We start from the raw sequence: 10,270 nt of genomic DNA, 5'->3' as shown, positions 1-10,270 counted from the left end.
TTTACTGTGCTATACAGGTACATTTTTGTTTATAAACTAAACTCTCAAATGCATAATAATGGTCATTAAGGTAGAGTTATGCCCATTAAATATTGTGAATGGTGTTTTTGTCATGCCATACACTTGCTCAAAATATGTCAGCCTTAAAATCAGAAACATGTAAGCACTGAAAATAGCTGATTATGAACTGTTTGTGCAGATGGCAATAGGTGAAGTGGAGCCATGCAACTTACGTGATGGTGTGTTGTGCATTTGGCAGAAAGGCAGATTGTGCAATTCAACATACAACAAGATTTAGAGCCTAATCAAATCAATCAAGGACCCCCAAATAAATCATATTATTTTGTATGTAAATAAATGGAAAATAATTAGTAATAGTAATTATCAAATGAATAAAAAGTTTAATGAGAAGGTGTTTCTGTGGTGCCTTCTTTTCTTGTTACTGAAGGTATCCCTCAGGGGTCTATTTTAGATCATGTTTATCAGTCTTTATTCATTAACAACCTCTATTTGTCATTTGTCAATTGCAAAAAACCTCTAATAAACACCTCTAAGACATACATCATTATCTGTGTCCCACCACACTAACAAAGGACATACATAGCTATCGTTCCTCTTTTACATCTGTGGCCAAAGTAAATATTGTTCAAATTGCAAAAGTTCCTCTGTTTGACTGTGAAAACAAAGTCAATAGCTTGCTAGTTCTTAAATTTACATTATCTTGTTTGCCGCAAATACTCAATTTTCCCTTTACTACCTTGTAAAATATAGCTTCACTTTAGGTCACAATACTTCTTTTTCAGACATCTCCTAATTTATGCCTCTTTCTACAAACAATTAAGTATGTTAAGTATAACACAAGGCTCTCATATTCCATATCTCTATATATATTTCACTATTCAGGCTGCTGTAGCAAACCAAGTACCAAGTAAAGTCAGGTAAAGCCATTATTATTGAAAAGTTAAATAAAATAATTAGCCTATTACATTACTGTGTAGCTATTTATTGTAGAACTTGTGAAGATAATAATATTATCCAAAATAAGCAGCAAGCTCATTAACGAGATGATTGTTGCTTGCTTCACAAGACCTAAAAAGAATCAACACTAAATGTTAAATATTAAAATACATGTGCAAAATTTACTTATTGGGGAAATATTTTGACAGTAACAGTAAAAGCATTTCACTGTTCAAACAAAAAAAGTTATTCAACTTTAGATTAACTTTTTCTGTATACTAAGATTTTTCAACCAACATTTTTTTTTCTTCTTAGCAGCAGATGAATGTCTGCACTTATAATCTTCTAGCACAAACCTTAACTTCGGTAGATCTTATGCTTTAAATGTTCATGTCTTTTCAGGTTTTAGAAATACTACCTGTAACTGGAAAACCCATGAACTTTAGGACTGGAAGGCCTGCATTATGGTCAATCAAAACTAGCATGCAAACAAGGTATAAAAAAAACATTTAACCCTTCCACAATAATAGCATAGTGACAGTTGTGCAGAATTTATACTGCTAATTGAGTTACTTGGGTCTGTGTAAAGTTTCACGCAGTCTTCTTAACTTTTAACATTTTCTCTGTGCTCTGTGGTTTCCTTCCATCCCACCTTCACTTTCCCTAAGTTTAAATGAGTGTGCATAGTTGGTCGCCTGCTGCTGTGTTTTTAGGGTTGGCTTTATATCCACCACAACCCTGACCAGGATAAAGCAGTTACTGAAGATGAATAAATGAATCCGATAATCAATCAGATGAGGAAGTATAATTATCACTATGTTAATAAACTTCTCAGCTCAAGATAGTCTTGCCATTCTCTTCTGATGTTTCTCACCATTTCGCATTTTCCATCAGGTAGTTTGGCTTGAGAACTGCTGCTCACTGAATGTTTCTTGTCTTTCCGAATAGTTCAGTTAAAACTTAAAGGATGTTGTATGTGGAAATCTCAGGAGGTCAGCAGTTTCTGTGATACCAACCAGTCCACCCTGCACCGACAAATATGCCATGGTCAAAGTCACTGACAGCGCATTTTTTTATTAATTACACAAACATGCATTTTTATCCTGATTCATGTTATAGAGCAATGTTTATGATGTTTTTAAAGTTGATCTTTCTATCATGATAGCTTAGTGTCTGTCTGCAAGATGTGTGTAGGAGGCATGCACCAGTAAACATGCCACCTACACTGACCTGGAGAGCTGCAGATCAGACAGACTGGTAACTTTATGATTACCCCAACTATGTATATTGCTGTTAATCCTGTCATCCTTTTAAACCACACACTCACACACACACACACACACAAGAGAGAAAGAGAGAGAGAGAGAGAGAGAGAGAGAGAGAGAGAGAGAGAGAGAGAAGCAAAGTCATCTCTCTGTATTTTATAAAGGTGACACGCCTACAGTGGCCACAGAAAGAGAGGAAGAGATAAACTTTGCAAAGCAAACACCTACATTTAACCGAAACCATGTTTTATGTTTGGAGTTGTAAAGCCACATTTCACACCCAGAGCACATGATTAACGGCCCTTTTTAAATAAAAACAAGCAAGTGCAGCAGCAAAATCACAATAAAACCAAAAAAATGAAAATAAAAAAACAGTCTTTCTGAAGCTGTGAATCTATATCTATTAGGAACATATAAGATCAAATCTGGTGCAAGATGGAACTTTATCTACAGAACATCGATAGAGTTCAAATCCCCGATGATATATAACAAAACAACCAGCAGCCCGTTCAAATAAATGAAAGAACATATTCTTCCCCTGCATTGTAGTATGACCCCAGCAATCATATAAGTTGCCTGAAATAAACTAATCATGAACACAGACAAGTACTTAAGAATACATACCCTCACACACCCTAGGATCATGTCACTTTCAATAAAGGTAAATCCCCATAGATAATTTTATGTCATGGACGTTTGGTCACAATCGTAACAGCAACACCATTTACAAAACAGCAGGATTTCATGATGATAACATAACTCTAAATGCAAGCCTATTAATTTAGTTAACAACACACCACAATAGTAATATCACATTGGCATAATGACAAAATAAACACAGTAAACTAACTGGACCAGTTGCACCGCATATTCCACTTCTCTGTTACGTGTTTAGGCACACTTTAGGCCAAATGAATCAGCAACATTTTCTATAGCCTTCTATGTAGAGTACACCATTTACTGTTTATTTTTCTGCTACTTTTAATCTGTTAAAAATATATATTCTCCTGGGCAAAAAAATGGTCCAAGCTAAACAATGCAAAATTACTTGCAAACCTTCTAACCAATGATTTATTATGAAGGCCAATAAAAGATTATTATTTAGTTATAGCCATCACTGCCTGCATTCATGTTAAGAGATTTACTAACATATAGTGAAACCAACATCAAAACACTGTATGGTCAAAATGAAAGCACATTATAAAGCTATACAGCTTTCTGAGGTTCTGCAATAATACTGACTCAAATTGTACTTGTCAGTTCTGGCCTAATATTGTGATGGAAAAACATTAAGTGCTGATTACACCTCCCGCAAGAAAAGTCTGTTTTACCCTTTTTACTCTGTGTGTGTGTGTGTGTGTGTGTGTGTGTGTGTGTGTGTTTGTGTGTGTGTGTGCTTGCGTGTATATGTAAATAAATAGACACATTATAAATACACCCATTTAAATAAATAGATTATAAATAAATAGATACACCCATTTAAAACCAAGACTCTCACTTTTGGTGCAGCCATTTCATCTTTAATTCTCTCTCTCTCTCTCTCTCTCTCTCTCTCTCTCTCTCTCTCTCTCTCTCTCTCTCTCTCTCTCTCTCACTCTCTCTCTCTCTCTCTCTCTCTCTCTCTCTCTCTCTCTCTCTCCTTCTCTTTGTTTTAATTATCTCAATACATGTTACTCATGTTGTTGAGATTTTACTCGACAGTGAAGCCTTTAACTTACCTGGTTGTAGATTAGGTATCTACAACAGGTAACAAAGTTGCCAAACATCTAACCCACATTTTTCATCTGATTCTTGAGAGCCCTGTATTAGAAGCAAGAGAATATAAACTTGATTTTCTGTGAAATTTCATATTTATATAATTATATTTAAGAATATAATCAAAAGAGCATAAGAATAAAATATAAAGAATATAAACCAAAATCAAAACATGAGACACCAAAGTGCTGCCCTCTTTTGGAAGAGAGAAGAGAGGAGTCAAACCACATAAAGAATCATTTATTATGCAGCATTTTTGTGAAAACCCAGTGTGTCTGCTAAAATGACAAAGGCATTCCTATATAAAATCTGTCTTATCTGTGGGCTGGATTGATAACAACTGTAATTATGGTTCAGCCCAGGGTGGTGCACTTAATATCATTCATGTTCTTTGCATAGGAATCACAGTGCAAAAGGGAGAGGTGGGTTTTCATCGCTGCCCAGCCAGAGAAAAAGATGAATGTCTCTGAATAGAGAGCAGATATATGAAACCACAGTCTTTCTTTTCATACTGTAGAAGAACATGGAGCTTGCTGCCAGAGGAGCAAAAAATACTACCAACTAAAGGAATGTCTTGGCAATGGCAAATAGTAAAGTGTACTTATTATGAGAGAGATGGAGGGAGGACGAGGCATATTGCCAATTGCCTCCAACACAAAAGAGAAACCTTGAGCTCATCTTGTGGAAGCATGAATTTCAATTTCACCTAGCTACTTGCCTACTAAATCAACACTCTTCCCTTTAATTACTTTCTCTTTACTCACACCATTCTGCTTGTTCTGAACCATTATTCATTCAAGACTGGAGCGTCCTATAACACAAGGAGGACATCACTCAAAAACTGTTTCAAATCTCTTCTCAGTCAATACAAAAGTGTGAATTCAAGATTATTACTATGCATTCATATAAAACTGGTACTGAAATAATAGTAAAAACAAAAGCACAGGGAAGATAAGCTTTCAGTTCTACACAAATAGCAGTCAGAGCACCATCAATAGCTCTGTGGTATCTGTTATACAACAGGATGTTGGTCAACACAATGAGATGAGTTCACATTGTTTTGCTCATTTACAGATATTTATTTTGTTTCGAAAGACAGAAGAATAACAGTGTTAATGGATGGCCAGGTTCAATTCTCTTTTATCAAATTTAAACTGGCAGTGCACAACTTGGAAAGCATTTAACCTCAGATCAGGCTTCCTGCTACAAGGAGAAGTGCTAGATCATCTCAGAGAAATTGTATTTTAAATTACACTCTGCTTTCACTGCACGGCCAACTCTAAACTGATCAACTGGCTTGACACACAGTACTGTTTTGTTTTTGCTCATCACAGATCTATTCTCTTACCTAACACTTTTATGGCACAGTGAATTTCCCTGTTCTAATGAATGTACTGGATTAACGACATAGTCATATAGCAGTAATAGGCTTATAAAAATCATTAAATGTTGTCTACCTGCTGAGTGTGATATTTTTGTGAATAGCCTTCAAAGTTCAATGCAAACATGTATTATTGGTATTTACCCTTAACACATTAATAATAATGGTTAAGACAGGATGACTGACTTTATATCTGGAATACAGATATGGAGGAAATAACATACCACAACCAGAAGTAACTAAAAATGCCACATCCAGCCTTTGAAAATAACATCAGAAATATAAATTTGTCAACTGAAGCGACATCATGGGGTTGGCATTAAAACAAATAACCAAAGGAGGAAGATGAAGACAAAGAGAGAAGAGAAAAAAAAAAAAATAGCTTTTTCAAAAAACACAGATCAAACTAGACAAAAACAGGTCATAAAACTGTCATTTCCCATGTCCGCAGGGATGCTGCTTGCCGGCAACAACAACAACAGGAAGTTGTCCATAGTTCTTATTCTGTGGAATTGACATTTAACCATACAAAACATATTTATCCATTTAAAATACACCTTTTAAACAATCAGAAAAAAGAAGATGTGCAGTGCTTTTAGTGGCATTTGGTCGTCAGCTTTTGATTTTAACCTTGGGTCTAAGGCCTAAATGAAAGACAGACATAAGTCCCTAAGCATGGGAGTCATGCTAATGCCCAGGGCAAAAATATTCCAGAGAGCAGTTAGATGAAAGGGATGGCATCAGTGTTTATTGAGGGCCTTTTTCAGTGGGTTTGAGGGCAGCTCATAAACCCTCAGTAATTTAATTAAGGCAGTTACAGCAGTCTGACTGGAGCCACATGGAGAATTGTGTGTATGCATGTGCCTGTGCCTGTGCGTGTTTGTGTGTGTGTGTGTGTGTGTGTGTGTGTGTGTGTTTAGGGTCAGGGGGTCTTCTTTCATTTATGCTCAACATATTTTCCTTTCTGGTCTGTCTTCCTTTTTCTTAACCAACCTTTCGGTCATACTACAATGCAAATAATGAGTGCTTGCATTTTTGTTACTTTACATAAAAATGTTTGATAATGTTGTATTAATGATTCTAACACATGAATTAAGTTTATTTATTTTTGGTGTTTCTTTTTTTTTGTAGACAATTTAAAATAGTGTAAAGACACATATGAAATAACATTTTTGTAATTATGAGTAAACATGACTGGGCAAGTCTTACGAGTATGCTTTGATAGACCACCAATGACTTCACAGCATTTACCTTTCACATGCCAGTAATAGGTTGATGTTAGAAGGAGATCAGATTTCTGTATTTTACTGCAGGAAAAAAAAAAAAACTGCAGTGCCTCGAGGCCTACTAGCCTCCATAGGTTATTCAGTGCAAAAATATGAGTCACTTTTCAAGCTTCTTGTATCTCCCATGTCAGCAAGAAAAGCAATCAGTCATGTTGTCCCTTTAAGACTTACCTTCTTTATTAAACCTGATGGAAGCATGTAGTAATGGAGGCAGCCTGTGTGTTGAAACAGGCCTGAGGTGGTATACATTGTGTGTACTATGGGTTACTACCGTGTCAGCCTGGAAAAATAGATACTAGATTATGCATGGTTGGGCAGGAAAATAGTAATTGGAATGGTACCAGGTGCCCAAATCAATTAGAACCATCACAAGTTCATCTAAAATAATGAAGCTGAAGAAAACAGTTGTTGAATTCAGGGTAGAATAAAAATAAGTTAGCCAAATTAGAATCCTGCTAATAAATTTAGCTTGCATAAATCCAGATATTAACCTAATAACAGTCTAATAAGGCTGTTAGTCATTGTGGGGTTCCTGTGTTACTGTCATCTCTAGCAATTTTCCAAATTTGTTCTCAAACATTTCCTTTGTGTTCAGGAAAGTGATGTGGCTGGCTTTACACAACCTCGCTGCAGAAGTCTTCATGTGGTGCTCTATTGGGTCAGTCTCTCAGGCAGGAAAGACAACAAGTGAATACAACAATCACTGCTCTCTGGGTGGTGAGAGGTGGTCTTCAAGTGGAAGAGAAGTGGGGATTGGATTTTTCTAAATAGGTCCAATTCATATCGCTCTGCTACTGCCTTCACCAGGGCAACAGGGATCACCTCTTTCACTTGATATTAACTTGTGAAATGTCCCATGTGTTTCTCCAGTCAATTTGCAATTCCTGATAATCAACTTCACCAACCTGCTATGTAACCTCAAAGGGGCCTTTAAGCAGGACCTAATCATTTTAAACTAGAGCTGGAGAATAATATGAGGTTCTTAGTTATTTGGATTGTAAGTGATGAATTGCTCCAGTGCCACCCATTCTATAGTCTTTTCTGGCTCCACTGGGTAGAGCCACAACTAGTGATTTCAAATGTAGATGAATTGTAGTCCCCTTGAACTAGTTCCATCATTTGGCACACACTGACCTTTTTGAGTTTTGTAAACTACTAAAGGTGTTATACAAATAAAATAACATTTAATTTAAGTAAATTGTACATGGCTCTTTAAAATGTTTTATAATCCATCTTCTGGCTGTCATTTATGAAGGTATAGCCCATACTATACCAGCTGGGCCTTTACAGTAAGAAGAACCTGAATGAAGAAGGGCCACTCAGTTTTTTTGCAAAACACACGGTGAGGATGATGTCCTGTTCAAGCCCCATTATTACCAGGTTACCACTTTTTGGGCCCTTAACCCTCTGTGTCATGACTTCCCACTGGGATATGAGAAGAAAGAATTTCACTGTGACAAGTAAAAGCCTCTTTTAATTAATTTCTAATTTCATTAGACTTCTCATGCTGTATTTTTGTATATTTTTAACTGATCAGACACAGTTAGTGGATGATCAAATATACTCCAAACTCCAATAGACATACATTGAGGGAATGTTCAGAGCTTTGCATGGAATGTTCATGATTCAACCCCCAACTGTCAAAACTCACACGCACCAGCGTACTCATAGCCTAAAGCCTCTCTTTTCTCTGTCTCACTCTGTCATTGTACCTGTACAGAAACTCTTAATTTATCAATGCCAAAGACTCCCCTATCTATCTCTCAATCAATCTACCAGCAGCGCGCAAACATTCTCTTCTATCGGTATAAATCTATCGCTCTCTCTCACTCATTACATTTTTCTTATAATAACAGCCTCTCTCCATTGATTTACTTGTGTCACTCTCTCACTCCATCTAGTTGTCCTGCTCTATTTGTCATTTATCTTTCTTCCAGTAACTGTCTTTCTGTTTGTCTATCACTCTTGCTTATGAAACAAATTAAAACTTTCAGAGTGGCTTTATTAAGCCAGCATCAGTGTGGTGTGATGAAATATGCTTATCTAGTACAACTGCTGGTGCTCTTTGGCATAGTATACAACAGCAAAAAGCAAAAGAAAAACAAATTAAAGTAAACCATTTCATTTCTGAAACATTGCATAGATAGAGAACTAAAAACACAATTTGAGAGATCATATTAATATACATATAGCAAAACAGTACTTTTTTATCTTTTCACAATTTTGCCTTTATGTGTAGATGTTCAGTTAAATGGTACAATGCAGAACAAGGTTTTGTGTAATAAGAGTAGCAATAAAGCCACTAATTTACTGGTAATTACATCTAAATGATAGCCACATTTACTTTATCCTGTGTATTCCCAGATAGGCAGTTTTTATGGAGATAGGATATCAGCATTGCGTGCATCATACACATTATTTCACCAAGTGAACACTCTGAACACTTCCTTCACACCAAGCCCCAGCCAAAACACAAACACACATGTGCACAACACACACACACACACACACACACACACACACACACACACACACACACACACACACACACACACACACACACACACATTAAAATGTGTTTCTAATGAATGGTTAAGTAAAGTCAATTGAAACTGAGGAAAACTTTTCAACATCATGATTCAGGTTTATAGCTGATTCATAACATTTGCTGGTCGGCAGTGTAATGATGTTTGTGCTGGACCAAGGTCTAAAGCAGGTAAGAAATTGTTTTATGTTTTTACAACTTTATAACAAGGCACTGGGCAACAGGTAACCTATATAAAAACTTGAGACAGATAAGTTTATTGTACAGTATAAAATATAATACTCAATAAACATAATTAGGATAAGCAAGTATTTTATTACATGAAACAATACATTATAGCTTCCTGGAACATGTTGACAATATATATTTTTTGGTTTTACTTTCTTATTCTTGTTTTATTTTAATTCAAAACTTGAAATTAACATTATCTGTGTTTTTAAGCCTACTTAAATCTATTGTTATTTCTTCAATTTATACAGAACAAGGACAGAGTAATTTTTGAGTTACAGACACAATAAGTATACAGTTATAGCCTTATTGTATTGTTTTTATCCACTTCCCCCTACCAAGGACAAATGCATTACCAAATGTATAGTAACTGAAATTGTATACACTTCATTTGCTGAAATATTCAGGAAGTCAACGAACAAGAACTGTTATGAAAAGTGTGGAGGGCCATATACAGGCATACTGTAACCACTTTAAATAAAAAACAATTCAACTTGTTTAGAGGTGCACTAAACCGCATGGCCTACCACTGAAAGTACTGTTGTGAAATCTGTAAGTAAAATAGAATTGCATGCAGTTACAATTTTAACTCAACACTGAATTTTGTACCATTAACTCACAAGAATCTACTGCATTGAAAAATCAAATAACTACTATTACTAAATAATTTATTGTGACTTTGGTTGGTGTACAAAAATGAAAAGTGAAAATCCCATGACTAAAAACTTCACAAACAGGTTCACAAACCTGCTTACTGAAACATGCCACATAGAATTAACCATGATTCTTTGAGAATTACTTTAAAATCTTATGGGGGGAGTCCATTTACAATTTCAGAGGTCATTATGGTTTA

This window comes from Silurus aristotelis (assembly GCF_946808225.1).
Source record: "Silurus aristotelis genome assembly, chromosome: 24".
NCBI classification, from domain to species: Eukaryota; Metazoa; Chordata; class Actinopteri; order Siluriformes; family Siluridae; genus Silurus; species Silurus aristotelis.
This window is presented reverse-complemented; position numbering follows the sequence as displayed.